Source organism: Notamacropus eugenii, chromosome 1 (genome assembly GCF_028372415.1).
Source record: "Notamacropus eugenii isolate mMacEug1 chromosome 1, mMacEug1.pri_v2, whole genome shotgun sequence".
NCBI lineage: Eukaryota > Metazoa > Chordata > Mammalia > Diprotodontia > Macropodidae > Notamacropus > Notamacropus eugenii.
The window spans coordinates 626,147,724-626,168,925 of NC_092872.1; the positions used below are offsets into that span (position 1 = coordinate 626,147,724).

Here is a 21,202-nt window from a genome sequence, read left to right on the forward strand (position 1 = left end):
ATTGATCCTTTAGGGGAGAATAAATATGTGGGGTGACTTAATTTAAGGGAGGTCTTTAGAGTACCTCTTAGAGAATGATTGAACAAATTACATTATATGAATATAATGAGATAATGATATATAATGATATAAGAAAGTATAAAAGACATGATTTCAGAGAATCCTGAGTGGAATGGACTGATAAAGAGGGAGGAAGCAGAATGGGATAATTACTTATGCAAGAACTGCAAGACTAGAAAGAAAAACAATGTTGAATGACTTAAGAACTCTGATCCTTGCAATGACCAATCACATCTGCAAGGAAGCCGTGATGAAACATGTTACCCATCTCCTAAGAGAGATGACATGGATACACTATACATAGACATACTTTTTTGGAAATGGCCGTTGTGTGGATCAGTTTTATTTAACTATGCTGAATTGTTAAAAGTTTTTTTAAATGAACAAATATATAGAATTTGTTTTATACACACACAGACACACACACATTAAACAAATGGTATGAAATAAAGATACACCACCACATATAAAATCCACTTTTTGTTTTGCTATGCTTATGAAAATATTTTTTTGCATGTGTTTAAATTTAAAATAACTTTAAAATGATGAGAGGGGAATAAACAAGCTAAGAGCCTATACAATTCCAAGACTGTCTTATTCTTTGAGGGCAGGGGTGAGTATTTGCTCTATGTCTTACAAAATTTGGACAGATAAAGGAAAGAAGAGAGAGTATTCAAGGTAGAAGAAACAATATGAAGAAAGAGAGATAAAGGCAGGAATGATTATTAGAACAGGTAGAAAGTCTACTGGACCAGATTAATACTGGAAAATTGAAATGAATGGGGAAAAAGATGTAACAACTGAATTTTAAATCATACCTTTGAAATTTACTTAGTTGAGTGACAAAATCAAGTGACCTAATTTCTTCAGTTTTACTTTCCTCATCTATAAAACAGATGAAAATAAAATTAAGTAATTTCTTTGTAGTGAGTATTCTGTTAAGTGCTGGGGACACAAATAGAAAAATCTAGGAAGTCTATTTAAGGAGTTTACTTACACTGTAACTGGAGAAGACAACACAAAACAAAGTTCAGTTGTGGGGCAGATGTTAACATCTTTGGGTCTTTAGATTCTATCCAAAAGTCAAGTGACAATGAAGTATGTATAGTCAAGCAGGCCAGATGGGTTCTGGGCAACCCACATGGGGAGGAGGTGAAGGAAGGAGAGACGATGAAGGGAGGATGATCCACTGGTAGCATGTCTTCCAACCAGAGGTAGTCTCAGATGGGTTCTGGGACAGTAGAGGATTAGGTGGAAAGAATAAATGAGACAGCAAAGACGGAATGGTGTTTCTGGTGTTGATGGGTAGTTCCTTCCTCATAGGCTTGTTATCAGATTCATACAGAATAATGTACATAAAAATTTTTGCATTCTTTTAAATAATATATAAATGGCAGTTATATTTATTATTATCATTATGAGGGGAAAGAAATGTAGGGCTGATTTCTGAGATTGTCAGTGAACAGAGGGTCCTAGTACGGAAATTCCCTCCATCAATGCAGATCTATAACTCATCAGCCACATATTCTTTGCAGCTTCCTGAGTTGCCCAAGGTCACGCAGCATATATGTGTTGCAGATGGAATCACAGAATGATTTAGAGCTCGAAAAGATCTTAGTAACTAGTTCAACCCCTTCCCATCCCATTTTGAAGATGAAAAAAAAAATGATGCTCAGAGAGGTTATCCGATTCTTCCAAATCACACAGGTATTAAGTTGCAGAACAAGGATTTCAACCTGGTCCTCTGACTTCAGCCCTGGTCTTCTTGACTCTAAGGTCAGACCACTTCACTTATTCCATCATGTCTGTCATTATCAAAATCACCATTAGTATTTTTACTATTGCTACTGCTGCTGCTGATATTATATCTCCCACAACTGTTACTGTTCCTCCTTTCTCCTTTAAATTCATGCCAATTTCATGGAATAAGGGTGAAGAAAGGCTATGTAAAAATGACCCCATCAGAAGGGTGAAGCACCAGCTTGAAAACCTTACATGTGCCACATTTTGGGGGGGGGGGGTGCGGACAGGGATGCAGAGACATGAATTGTGTCCTCCCCAGGGAGCAGAGGTATTGGTCTGAATTAGGAAGTATAAGAATAAGTGGAAAGGCAGTCTATTGATTTTAAAACAGGGAACACATTCATTTTTTGTCATTTTCTTCTCTCCTTGCACATTCCCAAGATACTCATTTCTCCTTGGCAGGAAATGAATGAAAACACAATCTTGAAGTATTTCAGGCTTATGAAGTTTATAAAGCAGGAAGAAATTTCCAAAGCTGAACCTCCCAAATTGGCTTCCACTTAATCTCAGGCATCATTAACAGCTGGGCATTTTGCTTTTGGAAGTCATTAGGAAGTCAGCCTGCTTCTCCAATAAATTGCAGAAAAGAGCTCCGCTATCAGGGTCATAACTGCCCTCATGTGCTTTCTGGTCTTAATGTAGTACCGTGTTACATTCAGGCAGTTTAACAGATGCTGGGGGACAAGGCCCTGAGATTAGCTTCAGCTTTTAACCTAATATCAGGCACACTTAATGTGGCCCAGTCAAAAAATCTTTCCAGTGGTATCTGCAAGGCGTGCCTATAATAACATCCATTCTGCCCTTCCCCACCCTATTTTCTGACTTATTTAATCTTCCCTTTAAAGCATTGTAAATGGTATTGTTATCCCATGCAAAACATCCTGCTGAATCTTAACTTAGCCTGTCTTCATTAATGCGAACTCTTCAGTATTATCAAATTATCCGTCTATTTGGTAATCTTCTGTATAATCAAGCTGCATAATTTATTCTTGGTCAAATGTCTCCCTCATACTTTAAAGGGGAACTAGGTTTAATTACAAAAAAAAAAAAAAAAACCTCAACTTTTTTTTTTTTTAAAGTGGGATTTGTGCTTGTTCACATTTAATCAAAAAATATACGAGGTGTAAGGCATTATTGGGTTTAGGGGAAAATAATAACTACCATAGAAGGCTTTAAAGTTTGTAAAAGAGCTCTTACATGCATCATGTCATGTAATCCTTACAACAGCTCTGCAGATATGTTTAAATCCACTCTCTAAATGAGGAAACTGAGGCTCAGAGGGGTTAAGTGACTTGCTTGATTAGTCTTAGCCATAGGATTTGAGCCCAGATTTTCCTGATGCCACTTGCAGTATTCTTTCCATTATACTATGATACTTTTCAAACTAAAATATAATCCCCACCCCCATGACAGGGGGATTTACCTACTCATAAATACCTATAGTCAATAGAGCTTAAAGGAGATGTAAGAAAAGAAGATTTATATGTAGTCCAAATAGGAACTGGGGGATCCATACTGGCTCCATTTTGGTATAATATAATATACTAGAAGGGATGTGGTAGAAGATAAGTTTAGAAGAAGAAGGTGGGATCAGGTCATAGAAGAGCTTTAATGTCAAGAATAAAGAGTTTTGACTTTATTACCAAACAATAAATGATATTTATCATATACTTTAATATGCCAATTTTAATATGCCAATATTTCAAGAATCTGTACTTTCATTGAACTGAGCAGTTTCTCACCAGCAAGAAATCACAATTTCTCTAGGAATGTCTTGCTCAAGGACAAATAATCAAATTAATATTAATACCACAACATTGAAAGGTGTATCAATCTACTTCTCAGTGACTTCACTTAGAATCTCAGCTATTATGAATTTACAGACTTCCTAGGACCAAGTTTCCTTACCTGATCACCACTCTCCCATTACAGTATACCCATCCAAATGAGCCCCTTTCCTCCCACATCCCTCTTCCACTCTACCTCATGCTACTCTTGTGCCCTCTTTATTCTGTTGTGAACAAATAGTGATTCATATTATACCTATGCTCTTTATTGAAAAATTACTTTGTAGATGGTTTGTATGAGTTTTCTACATACACAACTTCCTCACTAAGCTCTCCTCACTTCCCACACCACAATAGAATATAAAATCCTTGAGGGCAAAGCCATTTTTGTTTTGGTCTTTATCTTTGCACTTCTAGCCTCATGCTTGATGTATAGTAGGTGCTTAATAAATGCTTGCTGAATTAAATCATATTGAATGGGAACCAGCTGATTGTCTCAATCATTGCTATAGTACTCTGAGGTCAACCTGGTGAGATACTTTCTCAGAGTTTGGCTTAGACAACAAGCAGACATACAATCAACTACTAGCCCTTTGGTAGGACCTGCTGGCATTATGGCCCAGGAGAGACCAAGGTTACCTCCACACTATACTAGAAGGCCTCAACGTGTGAATCAGGAGAGGGCATTTCTTGCGCAAACACACATATAATCAAGGTGGAATAGTGCCATCATGGCATATGACAGTGCTGGACTTGGCATTAGCAATATATTAGTTGGTAGAAGGCCTCAGACATTTAATAGTTCTATGACCCTGTGCAACTTCCTTAACCTCTGTTGACTTCAAGTAACTCTCTAAGGTTTGCTTACTAAATCATGGAAGGGATATCATGTGTGGAATCAAAAAATTACAGATCCTTTGCACATTCACATATACATATACACACATATACATATGTATTATATATACACATATACACATACACACATACACATATATACATGAAAATACAATCACGTTAAAATAACAAGATTTAAGAAAATTTTTGTTTATTTGTTTCCGATAAAACTCCTTTAAGCCTAATGTAGGAAGTTTGAATACAGCTGCCCACTTCTGCATTTCTGGAGATGGAAGCAAAACTATTCATAAGAACTAGCACCAAGCAAGCCATGCTCCAGACTAATAAAATATGACATGTCCTAAGTAAGAGCAGCATTGTACCTGAAAACATATAACTCTAATAAGCATGAAAAGTCCAACCCTTTAAATTATTGTGCAAATTGTAACCATCAGCCTTTGTTATAGAGTGGAGTCTTCTAGAATGTAAAATGATGACTATGGCACTGATATGCTAATAAGCTTTCTGCGCTGTTGGATGGTTTAGTTGCAGATAGACTAATGTTGGCAGCAGATGAATAATTGCCCAGCATATACTAAACATAACAGGGCAGCCCAGAACTTCATCATTTGTCAGCTTTATTTGTTTAAATGAGAAAAATGCTGACAGAAGTTATTGCTGTAATCCCCTTTTTTATCAGACAGAAAATGCTAGTTACTCTTAGCAGGCTTAATCCTGTTGGAAGCCCAAAAGTTAGAGTATTTTAAAACTAATTTAAGGTACATGCTTCAACATTCAAAGGAAAAGAAATGTAAAGTGGAGGAAGAAAGATGAAGAGAGGAAAAGAAGAATATTTTTTTAAATGGGCTATTTCTGGACAACTTTAATATAAGGATGGATGCCTTAGCTGACGATGATCACTTGTGCAGGAGGGACATAAAAATTCTGGAATGGTATTTAACATTCATTACCATGCCAACACAAGCCCAGTGCCTACTAACAGCTGTCCTCCAAGCCTTTTATCTGCAGCTCATTATCACACTTACAACAAAGCCCATCAGTAACATCATTTCTCCAGTACTGTTGCCAACTGCTTTGCAAATACACCTGGAGAGGAGCATTAAAAGAGGGATTTGAAATAGGTCTGAGATGTCTTCCTCCTATACTCCATGTACAATGATTCTGGAACATTCTTGGGGGTGATTGGTGTTTGCGCAACTCAACTAGACAAGAATCTGGGGGGAAAGGCCTAAACGGAAAGTGGGTTGAAAACTCAGTATGGATCAGTGGGCTCAAAAGTTCCCAAATTAATTGACATATTAGTCTGCATTAATGAAAACACAGCGTTCAGGACCCTGAGAAGTTGCACGTAGGAGTGAATAGAGAGCCAGCCATATAGTTAGGAGGATCTGGGTCCAAGTCCTGCCTCTGACAAAAACTGGCAGTTTGACCCTGCCAAATCTCTTGTTTTCTCAGTGTCTTTAGGCAACTCCTTAAGAATATAAATAGCAGAACAGATGCTGATCTATATTGTTATAGGCTGACTGTCTTGCCTTCACTGACAATTCTTTGTACCAATAACATCTCAGGTCCTGCAAAAAACAAAGTGCACAAAATAATGCCGTTTCAATCTGATATATTTCAATCAGGCCATCCCTGGAAGGCTGTGTCTGTCTGTGGGTGCCAAATTTTGGAGACAGTGCTGATAATATGGAGCACATGCAAAAAGGAGAAAAGAACATGTCAAAAGGCCTGGAAACCATACCACATAAATAAAAGATAAGTTGAAGAAAGTAGGGATTTTTCAAGTGGAAAAGAGTAAGGCATTTTCAAAGACAAAGCTATTTTCAACCACCTGAAAGGTCTATTATGTTGAAGAGGCTTGAGTCACTCAGCCCTAGAGGTTAGAAGTAGAAGCAACAGGGAAGTAAGACAGAAGCAGATTTCAACCTGATTTAAGGAATTAAAAAAGAAAGTTCTTAATCATAGAGTTAGAAAAAAGCAATGGAAGAGACCTTTCTCCCCTATTACGCAAGTACTTCAAAAGGAAGTTAGATGACCACTAGTTGGAGGTGTTGCAAAAGGGAGGCATGCTCAGGCATGGTTGGACCAGTTGTTTTCTTAGAACCCTTATGATTCTGAGGTCCTATGTTTACAGGTTATAGGAAAAGATAATAAGAACCCATCATCTTCCCTTTCATCAATCTTTTCATACTGAGTCACAAGTTGGCAAAAACAGGCTGGGCACCCAGAGACTAGAAAGTTTATCCATGATTTAGCTTTATTACTATTTCACTGTACAAAGTTAGCAAACTATGTTTTACTATCTTATGTAAAATTATAGGAATGTTAAAAGAAATAACTAGTAACATTATTAAAATACTCTTCATTGATATCAAGTCCACCAATTGAATTTAAACAGAATAACATTATCTCAAAAAAAGGTGGAAAAAAAATCTCTTCTTTTTTCCTGAGGTGGGGCACTATGGATGCTAAGAGGTTGAATCTAGTCAAATTTACAACGAAAGTCATTGTTCCAAGGGCTCAGATATGAGGTTGTAAGGAGCAATATGGTTCTCTTTCTTGAGATCCCATCTTAGTAGTAAATATACGGGAGAACCTAGAATGAACAATACATACGAGTCTCAAAGCTAAAGACTTTTCAGTTTTGTGCTAGAAATATTTCCATTTGGTACAAGCTGCTATCACCCTGATGTCATAGCTATGTGGTCCTGAAGTCTTAGGACCACATGAAGGACTGTCTTCAGTAAATTTATTGGAAAGCACTGAGAGATAAAAATCTTAAGTCTCTATTAAGTATGTAATATCCTGGCACATACAAGGTTGTCACTTTACAGGAGCTCTATCACCTTCTTGGGAGCCTAGAAGTCTTCAGGCCAACACACTACGTATAACAGTAAATTAAGTGTGGGGGGGGTAATTAAAAAAGAAAACATATTTCTATTTTGTAGGCAGATGATTAAGATTAAAATGTCTTTGCAGCTTCATCTGAGTGACAAGGTTAAAGAATATTTTATTCCTATACCCCAAAAAAGGTATAAAAAGAAAAGCAGACCATCACATACTCTCTCTGTATAATAAATATGATCTTCTTTTTCCCCAGAATAATAATCACTCAACATATATACCGCAAGAGCAGTACAAGTTCAACATTAAGTACCCAAAGAAGGACCTAACCTGAATTTGCCAGCTCCTTCTACAGAAGAGAGAAGAATTAATTAACACAGAGATGCTTTCAGGAAAACAGCAAATTAACATGACAGTACTGCTTGATATGCTAAAGGAAAAACACAAGACAATATAGGGTGTCCCAGGGGACTGTACCCCCTGGCTGTCTCAGGCCTTATCTCTTGCTGATGGATATTGTGGAAAACCAATTCACTTTCCAAATTCTGCAACATAAAATACTGCTATGTCTTTAGTAATCTGCATACATATAAAATCTAGAATATAAACTCTCTGAGAGCAGGGACTGAGATTTATATTTTTATGATATCTATTGCAATGCGCTTGTGTTATTGATTAATGCATTATTGATTGATTCGATTCTAAAAAATTATTAAATAAACAAATGATACAAATGGAAGGCAGTAAGGGTTTGAGGTAGAAGCCCAAAATAACTACTCTGGCTGTTAAGTGTTAAAACATTAATTCACAAAGCACACGGGACCCACACAGGGCCACTGTTATGGAAGATAATTAAAACATAGGGACTGACAAAACAGTAAAGAAGAAATTCAATTTTCAGTCTTATGACTCCAAATCTAGCATGATTTAAAATTTTTAAATTAAAATTTTAGTTCTTTAAGGGTTGGTTGGTTATTGTCCTTCATTCTCAAAGAGGACCAAAATGATATCACTATGTTGGGGTCAAGGTCTAGGGTGTCCGACTGTGATTGACCAGACCAAGATGAGCTTGAAAGGCTCTACAACAGTCTGCACACAACTAGTCTATATGAACAGTCAGAGTGGAGATGTCTCTTTATTTGTACATCTTATGATTCTTTAGCTACTATAATTCTTCTCTTCTTATAACTACAGTGCCTTCTTTGATGTAGGCACATCATGCTAGGCATCCTTTGCCAGTGTGACCTATGTCACATGATCAGTTCCAAAATTCTTTAAACAGTTCTTCAGAGTTCCTTTGTATTGCTTCTTCTGACTACCATGGGAGCACTTGTCTTGTATGAGTTCTCTGTAAAATAGTCTTTAAAGCAAATGTATGTTTGGCATTTGAAAAAAGTGGCCAGCCCATAAGAGCTGCACTCTCTCCAGTAGAGATTGAACAGAAAGAGATAGAGGATGGATCTGTGATTTTATTGGCATGGAGAACCCTATTGGAAGGAAACCTCCTTTGCCAATTCAGGTCATCACCTTCTTTTCAATTTACAATCTCAATTTCTAAGAGTACTGAGATATTCAGTGACTTATCCAAAGTGACATGGCCATCTTGGTTTGGAGATAGGACTTGAACCTACGTCTTCCTGACTCTGAAGTCGTTATTCTATCTACTATGAAGGAGTATCTTAACTTTATTCTTTAAAATGCATAATTCTTTACAAATGATTATAAAACTTATATTTTTTAAAGATTCAAAAAAAGATTTACAGAGATTTTTAAACATTTTAAAAACTCATAATGCCCTTTGAAATCTCCATGATATTGCAAAGGCAAGATGTACCATAGTTTTCAAAATGTGTATGGGCAGGAAAAAATTAAAAAGCCCAAAGATACTGATAAGGAAATATGCATTAGACGATAACTCTAGGGTAAATATAAGAAGAATTATTTGTAGATATGTGGTGGTCAAATGTTGCTCAACTCCTCTATTGATAGAACAAAAACAAATAGCCTTAGGTTTTCATTAGGAAAAGTTTAATTTATAGTAGACATAAAAGTGTATGGAACATTATTAGATGCTTGGGCAGATTGTGTTCCTTCCCTGAAAACATATACTGATGGTTGAATCTAATAAGATGAAGTTATTAAAGTCTTTTACTTTGGTTCAAAAAATGTACAGAACAAATATAGAAATAGAAAGGCATGGTCAGACAACAACTTATGCGTAAAGTCTGAAGATTTTATTAGACTCCAAATAGTACAGTATGACTGCCAAAAGAATATTGTAATCTTTGACTATATTACTAGAAAAATTATAATAGTCATTGTGTTGTGCTGTTTTTGGCATGTAATTTTAAGAAATATATTAAGCTTGAGCATGTTCAAAGAATGGGGAAAAGGGCCTACCATGATATTAAGGTAGCTTAGTTGTGTGCTGGGTCTGAAGTCAGGAAAACCTGAGTACAAATCTGGTCTCAGATGCTCATTAGCTAAATGAACCTGGACAAGTCACTTCACCTCTCAATTTTCTCAACTGTACAATAAGGACAGTAAGAGCACCTACCTCCTAGGGTTACTATGAGGATCAAATGAGATAACATTTATAAAGTGCTTAGGTCAGTGTCTGGCATATAGTAGACACTATTTAAATGCTAGCTATAATTATTGAATAAAACTATGTCATTAGAATGTCACCAATATGCTGGAAAACATTTAAGAACTGACTTTCTGGGGTAGAAATCTACACAGGTTATATTGTTAAGCTTAATTTGCATTATTCACATTTTCCCCTCTATCTTCTTAAATTTAGATAATCAACAAAACAATTAATCAAATTTCTATTTGTAGTGTTTGCTAATTTCCAAGGTAAAAATACTTTTAATGGAAATTTAACCACCAGCTTTGCTGAGCTAGTAGGAGCTAGCTCCAGTGAGCCCTTTGTTAAAAAAATATCACTTGAAGAAAGTCAAGTTCTTTAGCCTAATAAGATAAGATACATGAGAGGGAGGAGGGATATGACATAGTTCCCATTATTTGGAAGGAGCTTTGGGGAGATATTACATTTATTTACTTGGTCTCAGAGGACGGAACTAGGGTCAATGAGCTGGAACTTCAAAGGGGTTGGCTTTGTCCAGATATAAGGTTAAACTTCCTAACAGTGGTACTGTCCAAAAGTAGAATTGGCTGACCCAGAAGGTAAAGATTTCTGTACCTTTGGAAAGCTAAGTGGTCGTGTGTTAAGAATGTTAAGAATCACAGAATTTAAGAACTGGAAGTAATCTCAGAATTCTTCTAGACAAGGACTCCTAACCCTTGTATAATATATCCCACAAGTGATTGTCTCATTTCTTCCTGAAGACTGTCAAGGAAGGAGAACTTACCACCTCTGGAGGTAAATCACTGCAGTTTGGAGCTTGTTCGAATTGCAAGAAAGTGTATTATATGCCCATCTCCCGATCTCTTCTCCCCTGCCTCCATCATATACAACCTGAAATAGGCCTTGCTCAACATCTGTTCATGGCTCCTACTTATACCTCCTGAGGCTATGAACAAGTCTAAAGTCTCTTCCCTATGAAAGTCTTTCAAACACCTGAAGATTGCTCTATTTCCTCAATCTTGTCTTCTCCAGGCTAATGATCCTCAGATACTTCCCTCGTGGCATGTTCCCAAGTCCTTTCAAGATCCTGTTAGCCCTCTTCTGTACATGATCCAGCTTGGATGCCTTTTCTCAAATATGATGAATGGATTTTATATCTAGTTCTGTGGATGTGACCTGACCACAAGCTGAAGGCTGAATATGGCAGAACTAGAACTTTTCTTATTCTGGCCACCATGTCTGCCTTAATGCTGCCTGGGATCATTTTAGTTGTTTTGAGGTTGATGTGCCACATGGTTAGCATATACTGAACTGACAATCCATCGAAAGCTCTAGATATTTTTGTTACAATTATTGTGTAGTCACATAATCCCTACCTTGTTACTTGTGACCTTTCTTTTAAGTAAAAATGTAGAACTTCAAGGCTATCCCTATTAATTCTCATTTTATATGATTAAGTTCATTACTCTAGTGGCTAGAGTGGCTGTGCCATTGGTATTTTTTCTTACTCATGTTATGTCAACCACAGTATTGGTTAATACTTCAGATTTTTTTTTGTTATTAGAAAATGTCACGATCTTGTCATCTATACCTGGAGCATTATGAGGCTCAAATGAGATGATGGATATAAAGCACTTAGAAAATATTAAAGTGCTATATAAGTATAAATTATTATTATAATTACTGCCAATAATAATTATCATTAATTATTATCATAGAGTCACGAGGCCTCCAGTGTGGGGATGACTTCATTTCTTGAGCCTTTCACTGAGCTCCTGCTGAGCACAAGCAATGTTAATAGAGCAATCCAGGGGTGTGCTAGGAAATGTTTAACTGCTTGGTTCTTTAAGGAAAAATGGCTTCTGTCTTTTCTACATCAGCATGAGTATCATATCTAGGACAGGAGTTCTCCTTGTCACTCTTACCTTTTCAGGGATAGAATTAAAATTAAGGCAAGTCACAAACTCATCATCAGTTCTGCTCATGCCAGAGAACATACAACCAGATGCCCAAATAATTGAAGTCTCCAGTCACTATGAGTTTGTGCTTTCATGTCAGTTTTCCAAACTTGTCCAATTTCATTTCTTTCCCAGGGGCTTGTGGTATACTACTACAAGAATGTCACTGCTGTTCCCACCTTTCCTAGCTCTCACCAAAATGTTCCATAACTTTTTTATCCTCCTAGGTTCCTGAATTTGCTACTTGAGAATGTATTCTTAATGAACAGTACGACTCCACCCACTGCCCTTTTAAAATCTATTCTGCCCTCTTTGTATAAGATTTTCCCTTCAAGTACCAGTCTTCATTCCAGTCCCATCCCATCAGGGATACCCTATAAGTACTATTTTATCTCCTTATGTCAAGATCTCTAGTTTGCTCCATTTATAAACAAGATATGCCCTTGTATATAAATATCTCAGTCCCTGATTTTTATTGGTAAATATTTTATTTAACATGACTATAATGTCAGTATTCTGTTTTTCTTCTTCCAATGTTGTTCATGCTACTCTTTTTGTTACCATATCTATTAGATGTCTTTAATAAGATTTTTCCTCCCCTATCTCTTTTCTATTCAATGCCTTCCTTACTACACTTTCATGATTTCAGAAAAATTCACAAATACACCTAAACATACATCTACATGTAAAATATTAAAAAATTCACAGGCCTTAACACAATAGCATTACTCATATATGAGCTTGCCTATTCACTAGATTTTCTGTTTCAAAAGCTTGTCCAAAATTCACAGTGAATTTTTGTATGAATACATATTTAATATAAATGTATATTATAAAGATATATATATATCTTCATATATATGTTTTTATGTGTGTATATATTAGTATATACATATATATACACATATTTACAGCCACCCTTGATGAATGAACCCTTTGTCAAGAGTATACTCCTCTTGTCATTCTTTTACGTAAACCATAGCCAAGAAATTCAAATATTGGAAATGGGTTCACTGGTCAGGACCAAGTTGGATTATGTGACCTCTGGTAACATTTTCAACCTTATATCCTAGGATTCAATCATTTTAAAAACACCTATTTCTCATCAAGTTAACATGTAAAATAAAATGGGCATTCATTCCAGAGAAAATCTCTGGGGTTCTGAATCCTTGCAGCTCATTCCTGTTTTGTTTTGTATAGCAGCAAGATACCTTTTATCCATGGCTTCAAATTCATCTAGGACTTGATTAGTGAAAATAATGAATATTCTTAAATAGCTGCATTATTTAAATTCACAAGGCATATTTCTATTGGGTTGCATATAATAATTATATTTGTCTCAAATGTTGCAGATTTGGATAAAGGATTCCTTATTCACACTAATCAGGAAGTAGTCATATTTTTCAGCTATAATGTGGACATTTTTAATCTAAACTTACCTAAGATCTATTGAAAAATTCTGGAAGATATTGTACCTATTTGCTCATCACCAATATAGCAAAGGTCTTGCGTCAAGACCTGAAAGATTTGGCACATTTCCCATCTCATTCACCTCACCCCTACTTCTCTATTATTTTTTTTACATCTCCAGAGGTAGATTCTAATTATTCTAAGAGGGAGAAAAAATAAAAACCAGAAAGAGATCCCAGAAATAAAATTCTTACAAGTAGGATAATACTAGTTTCCTGGAGATTAGATTTTTCCCATAACACAGTGGAATACACATTAGTTCACTCATTAGAGTACAATCTCAGTGGTAGAATAAGATAAGAGCCAATGAGTGTTGTTTGGGGAGCTCCTATTTTTATTGAACAATAAAGAAGTGGTTTAGCTTATTGATAATCAAGCTTCCCACAGGCAATATTAGTTCGGTTACCAAGTGGTTTTGTTTTGTTTCTTTTCTTGGATGTTTGGTCCTCTTGTCTCATTTTTATTTTGTGGCATGATCAGTCCTTTACTTAGGGGGCTGAGGATTCCAAAGTGAGCATTACCTCTTAATTTCATGCTCTGTGTTGTTACCAGAATAGGAATCTAGGATATGAGAAGCTTTAGATCACCAAAGATTATGAGGTCAAACAAAGGGAGGAACATCCAATGGACTCTACGGAAAGAACTGAAAGCATCCCCACATGAGGATACTACAGAGAAGTAAAACAAATCTGGAAAAGCAGAGGGCATTTCAAATATTGTTGTTATCTCACCCCACCCCCCACCCCATCAGGGAGGAACTGTGGCTCTGAATATTTGAAGTTAAATTATATTCTTTTTAAATTCTATTTTTTCTTCTGATTTGAACTGTTAGATGGTGAGATCAAGTTGCCAGAAAGCCCAAAGTGAATTTTTAGCTCTTAACAGCTGACAGGACTTATTGCTTCCAATTCTAAGCCCAGAGGATTTTGATTCTACTCTGCACAAATGGTTTTCCCAGAAGACAGAGATGACAATCCGTTCATGGAAAGAAAAAAAGAAACAAAACAAAACGAAACAAACACAAATAAATAAAATATGGATGAGATGGCATCATCAGTCAATTCAACCAAGTAGCATTTATTAAATGCTAACTATTTGCCAAGAACTGTTTATCTTGCAAAATGAATGATACCAACAAAAGATGATCTAATGGATAATTCAAGAAAAATGTATTGTCTCCCTAGTTTAGGCATTGAAGAAATATACTATTTTGATAAGACAATTTCTGCTCACATAGGTCTTACAGTTTAGTTGGGGACATAGTGTTTGAGGATTATCATGTTATCTAAATTATTTCAATAGCTTTACCTAAATTATTTAATAATGATTATAATTACTTGGAAAAATATAATTCTTCCAATGTAGAGATTTAGAAACTATGTGCCAAAGAGAAGAAATGGTTTCTTATTGGTTATATATCTAGAAAGTAGTAAAATTGGACTTTATCCCTTGTCATCTTACTAGAAGAACAAAACTCATTTTCTACTTTAATCAATTAACCGGTCAATCAATAACATTGATTAAACTCTTAATATGTGCCAGCCATTGTTCTACATTCTGGCCATACAAGAGGAGGCAGAAGATAGTCTCTGCCCTCAAGGAACTCACAGTCTAATAGAGGAGAAAACAAGCAAACAAATCTGCATAAATAAGCCATATTCAATGAAAATAAGAAATAAATAAGAAAGGATGGCAATAGAATTAAAAGGAATTGGGAAAGACTTTCTGTAGAAGATGAGATTTTAATTGGGACTTACTTAAAGGAAATCAGGAAAGCCAGTAGGCAGAGATGATGGAGAGCATTCCAATTGTAAGAGATAACCAGAGAAAATGCTCAGATATGAGAGATCAAGGTTCTTGTTCCAGGAACATAAAGTTGGTCGGCATTACTGCGTTGAAGAGCATGTGATGAGAATTAAGGTGTAAGAAGACTAGAAAAATAGGGAAGGACAAGATTTTGAAGGACTTCCCAGAGACAACAGAGAGCCATTGGAGTTTATTAAGTACATGTATGTGGTAGGAGTTTTGTTTTAGGAAAACTCTCCAAGGAGTTTACATTCAGAATCTTTTTTTTGCTTTTAAGTATCTGAGAAATTAGTTCCAATAAATATGAGCCAGAAAGATTTGAATATATCTAGTTCCTCAAATGTATATGACCACAAGAGCCACAATCTTTTTAAAACCCTTTACAATTTACTATAATGTTGTATAATTTCTTGTCATATACTCGCAAGATACAGTCAGACAGGCCCATACACTATTTCATGGAGACTGTGATATACACAGAGAACCTTGTGACTCTTACGTGAAGCAAACTCTCTGGCCTCCTCCAAAAAGGAAAGACACAATCAGGAGTTGTACACAGGTGCTGTTTCTTATTACATACAGTATTCTTTTTTCCTGCTTCTTTATTCTAGAACAAGTCATAGTCTTTGCCTGGAATGTACTACCCCCTTATCTACATTTAGTAGATTTCCTCGCTTCTTTCAAAACATATTCTCCCTTCTGAAATGACCACTACCTGCCAATAAACAATCTTAGGTCACAATCTCATTTCATATCAAAAGACCAAAGGTTACAAGGATACTCAAGAGCTATTCTACAGTTCTGTATGAGAGTCCTTGGGGGAAAGGGGTAGTAATGTATCTATTTTCCAATATTTTGGTCCAAGTAGCTGCCAACCAAAATTGTTTTTGATATATTGTTTTTTTTGTGTGTAATATCCTTGCTCATCTCACTCTTCTTTCCACAGGGCCACTATTAATACAGAGTTTAGAAAACATAATTGCAATGTGTGGTAGACAGAGATTTTCATTAACTACACAGAAGAAAAAAATGTTTAGGGAGAGGCATTTCTTTCCTATTGATTCAATCAAAAATGCCTTGGAAGGAAAGGTTATGCTTATTAAATTCTTTTCAAAAAGGCAACTGTTAAAAATGTGAATTCTTCCACAACAGCATTCTAAAAAATAGGTATATAATCTCTTCAGATTCTGTCATTTGTGTATTTTTGCTCCACTCCGTGACTTTGAAATATGTGACTTTTTTATTAGTCTTTTTCTGAAGAGGTGGAGGGTGGAGGGAATTTTCACGTGGTAGCAGAGAGCATTATCAACACGGCTATTTTCGAGAGATGGGGTTGCCTAGCAATGCCAGGAATTAAAGGGGGGAGGCAATAACAGAGCAGAGTGTTGTGAAATTACAAGACGGTACAGCGGCAAATTGGCTTGCAATACTTATCAAAAGGTCTTTAAGTGAGAGCGGATATAGGATTTGCTAGGGGCATGATAAACATCGGCTGATCATTTTTCAATGTTCTTCCTGTCTTTTATTTGGTACAGTTCTACCCAATGGAATTCTTCTGTTTCAAGTTCATTAACAGCTCAAAAAACTAGGGCAAAGACTTTTTGAAGATAGGACTTCCTGCCCCACAAAACCATCAAGGCAACCGGGAGTTGGTTTTTGTCTCTTTTGGCCTAAGTGAGATATAGACGCACAGCTCAGTCCGTGTTTGGCTGTTGTTTTCTACTTTCTTTGGATCCCAGGATTTAGATCCACAAAGGAGTGTAGAAATCATACAGTTGAAATGCCTTGTTTTATAGAGGGGAAACTCAGGACCAGAGATGAGGTAGTTTTTCCAAAGTTACACAGCTGGCTAGTAACAAAGCCAGAATTAAACCCAGTTCTCCTTACTCCAAATCCAATGTTTCTTCCACTGTCAGTAAGAGCTTCCCCCAAATTTCATAAACTCTTTCTTTTCTAAGGGGGGACTTACATTTGCTGTTTGTCCTTTATTTTCCAAAAGGACCAATGACATCATGGATGATGTCTTGAGGGATTATAAATATTAGAAAGAAAGAAATTTTTTTTCTTTCAATTTTTAACAGAATTGGCATGTATGGATTGCATAATTGACAAGAATGCCCACATCACCAGCTTCACAGACACATTAAAATATTGGAAACTATTAGCTAAATACTCCTAGGAACAAGGCAATGAGGTAGTAGAGCAGGAAGGGGACTTTAATGATCAGTAAGTCAAAATTATGAATTTAATGGGCAGTAAAATGAGGCCCAGATTTATTATTATTTTTTTCTTTACCAGGATGTTGATTTATGGATCTTCTAGTGGAGGATTTACTCTACTAATTGAAATAAAAATATTCTCTGCAACTTGTTACAGAGAGTTGCTTGAGAGAAGACTCAATACATGTATTTATGAATTACAAGTAGGATCTGAACCTAGGTCTTGCTGACTATGAGGTCAGATATCTATTTATTATATCAAATGTAAAATAATTTGCTTCAGATTACCAATGTCATATACTAGAGAGGAGAGGTATAAATTTAAATCTCTTGATTCCACAGATCTAGGGCTTATTCAACTATATCTAAAGCTGCCTGATTGAACAATATGCCTTTTATTTTTATTTTTAATATGCTCCAAATATAATGGCATATTGGAATTTATACTATTGGTATATATTAATGTATATATTTATACATATCAGGATCTGGCAGTGACCGTGAATTTAGAAAGGCTATGACAGCAGACCCTAAGTTCTAGCAGATATAAAGTAGACATCCTTATAATACAGTCCTAACTACTGAGGATGCATTTAATCCAAGAAGTGAACAGGCTAATTTTAGAAAAGCTTATTATCAATGTGATTCTGGAAAAATCACTTAACCTGATTTGCCTCAGTTTCCTCACCTATAAAGTCAACTGGAGAAGATAAACAACTCCAGTATCTTTGCCAAGAAAACCCAAATTGGGTCACAAAGAGTTGACAGAACTGAAATGACTGAACAATATCACCAATAGGTTGACCATAAAGTGATGATTTTCTTAACCACAATAACTTGTGAAACCATGTAAAAGGTATGGAGCCATTTTAATCTCTTTCAATAAAGGGAATACCAACATTAATGAAATCATGGATCTTAGGACATCCTGTAGTAATAAGTATTAATGTCTTTTGACCTGAATGTCATCACCTATATAATTAGGGAATTGGACTAAATGCATTTCAGGGTCTTTTCTAGCTCTAGAAAATCTATAATCAATGGATAACTTTCTTATTATCAATCTGGCTCTCAAATTTGGAGTCAAAGAATCTGGGTTCAAATCCTAGCCTTGCCTCTTAACTAGTTATGTGATTTTTAGTAAACCACTCTTTGGGTCTGTTTCATTATCTTAGACATTGGCAGTGGATTAAGTGACCTTGAACATGCCTTCCAGCTCTATGCCCTTGGTCCTATAGATTAGCAGTTTCCACATGATATCATGGGAAGAGCACTAGCCTCGGATTCAGGAGAAATATAAGTTTGAAGTCTCCCTTTCACACTTCACCTGGCCATGATCAAGACACTGTGATTGTTCAGTTCTGTCTGACTCTTCATGACCCCCCAGAACACAGTGCACTAATGTTGTCCCTGGGGTTTTTTTGTCAGATAATAGGGAGTTTTGCCATTTAATTCTCCAGGGAAATAAAGCAAACAGAAATAAAGTGACTTGATCAGGGTCACACAGCTAGTAAGTGTCTGAGGCTGGATTTAAACTCAGGTCTTCCTGACTCCAGGTTCAGCATTCTATTCACTGTGCCTCCAGTTGCCTTTGATAAAATAATTAGTCTTCTTTTAGTCTGTTTCTTCCCCTTAAAAATGTGGATAATACTGATGGTACTTCTGAATTATTGAGGGCTGTTAAGAGGTTCCCTGAACTTGTGTTTTTGAGTTACCATATTTTCCAGAAACATTGGACACAGAGCATGTAGGAGGCCTTGAATTTGCCAAGGACAAAGTCCCCCCTCCCAGATGACATATTTATTGTTTGCATCCCCAAATGGATTCCCCATGTGTCCTTGGGAGTCAAGATAGGTGCCAGCCAGTCTGTGCTGGGCTGGAAAAATGCATGTGTAGCTGTGGTCCTTTGCAGATGAGTGGACACTCCTATCTTTATAGTCTACTCACTCAAAGGAAAAGAATGGCACTTTTGCCATCTCCTTCCTCCTCCCTTCAGGAGGGGTTTTGTTCTTTTTCCCACTTTTGCTTCAGTTTTCCCTTCTCATGCCGTGACCCTTCCTGTTTTTTCCTTCTCTATTTGTGGTACTGTCAAAGGTATACAAACTTCTGTAAGTAGTATGAACTCTTTGGGTTCCACATGGATGTTCATATCTCTCATAAAAAATCCTGGTTTTCCCATAAGTTGCATGACATTGTGATTGTCTGTTGACAGAATTCAGCTGATTATTTTGAAGGCTAAATGTAATAATGTATATAAAATATTTTGTACACTAAAGCATAATACGGTTGTTAAGATTTCCAAGCTTAAAACTGTACTAAAACTTTTTGTATACTCTATCATGGTTTAAGTTTTAATAGATTAAAACTGCACTAAGACTTTTGTGATAATAATAAATAGGTAATATTCATATAACATGTACTATGTGCTACCTAGCAATTATTCACTTAGGGCAAAAAATAGTTGCGGGAAGAGCGTGGCAAAAAAGACAAACTGATAAGGGGCTTTTGCAGTGACTTGGGAAGTAGGTCGACAACTAGAGAGGTCATGCTGGGAAAGAAGGTAGGACAGCTCTCACCCCCAGAGGGGTTAGTGGCAAAGGAGTATTCCTGAATAAGGGTGTCGAAGTGAGGGGCCCCTGGTGGAGGTAGGGGTCTGCGAGTAGAAAACTGAGTCCTAGGAAAGACCTTATTTTGGAAAGGCCAAGGTCATCCACTGCATCCCAGGCCATCACCAGTCATCTTGCCTTTTTCCTGCCCCCAGACTTCAATGACTGTAGGAGAGAAAGAGGCTGAAGACTTTGCACAGCTTGGTCTCACGTAAATCCAATTCATGTGCATGTCAAGGTCACTCTCGTGATTCTCTTGGAGAATGAAGGGTGAACAGGTTATGTGCTCAACACTATGCTAAATGTTTTGCAATTATTATTGTATTTGATTCTCATAACAACCCTGTGAAGTAGGTCCTATTATTACCCCCATTTTACAGATGAATAAATGAAAGCTCTCTATAGTCACAGAAATTAAAACAACTCTGAGGTACCACCTCACTTCTCTTATTGGTTAATAGGAGAGAAATGGGAAATGATAAGTTTTGGAGAAGATGTGATAAATACAAAACCAAAAAGTGCTCTTTTCTCAGACATCATCTTTTGTGACTTCCCTATAGTACTTGACAATGCTAATAGCCCATTTTCTTCTGGACATTATCTCCTCCTTGGATTTTAGAACATTGCTCTTTCATTGATCTCTGTCTACCTAATCCTCTGTCCTTCATAGCACTATCATCATCATGTAGTTCCACATGGAATGAGTGAAGATACTTGGGGGAGTGACAAGGTCAATCTTCTGGTCTTCTCTCCAGTCCAGAAGCTTCACAATGTCTTATAGAATGAATGTTGAAAATCATCTTTACATGTAATTGGAAAAAAATACTATTGAATGGAAAAAAAAGATGAAAAAGAGCTTATTGTAATAGTCTAGATGAAAGTTTGAAGACAGATTATGAGGGTTTAAATCAGGTTAGTCATGTAAGTAAAAAGAAAGCGATGAATGTGAGAGATGCTGAGTCAGTGGAATTGACAAGTCATGGAATTGATCAGATATAGGATGAGAATGAAAGTGAAAAGTAAAAAAATGATACCTAGATTTTGAAACTGAGTCACTCAGAGAATGATGGTGACTTTAATAGATAAAGTTATGAGAAATGGAATAAGGGGAGAGAAGAAAGGAGGGGAAAGAATTTTAGCCACATTAAAGTTGCAGAAATAGCCTTCAGGAGAGAGATGAGTTAGATGTATAAATATG

General features: G+C 36.3%; 1 protein-coding gene across 3 annotated transcripts in view; it reads right to left on the minus strand.

Moving 5' to 3' along the window:
- Positions 1-21,202, minus strand: part of UNC5D (unc-5 netrin receptor D) — an 804,024-nt gene that overhangs the window by 338,872 nt on the left and 443,950 nt on the right. The window lies entirely within an intron of this gene.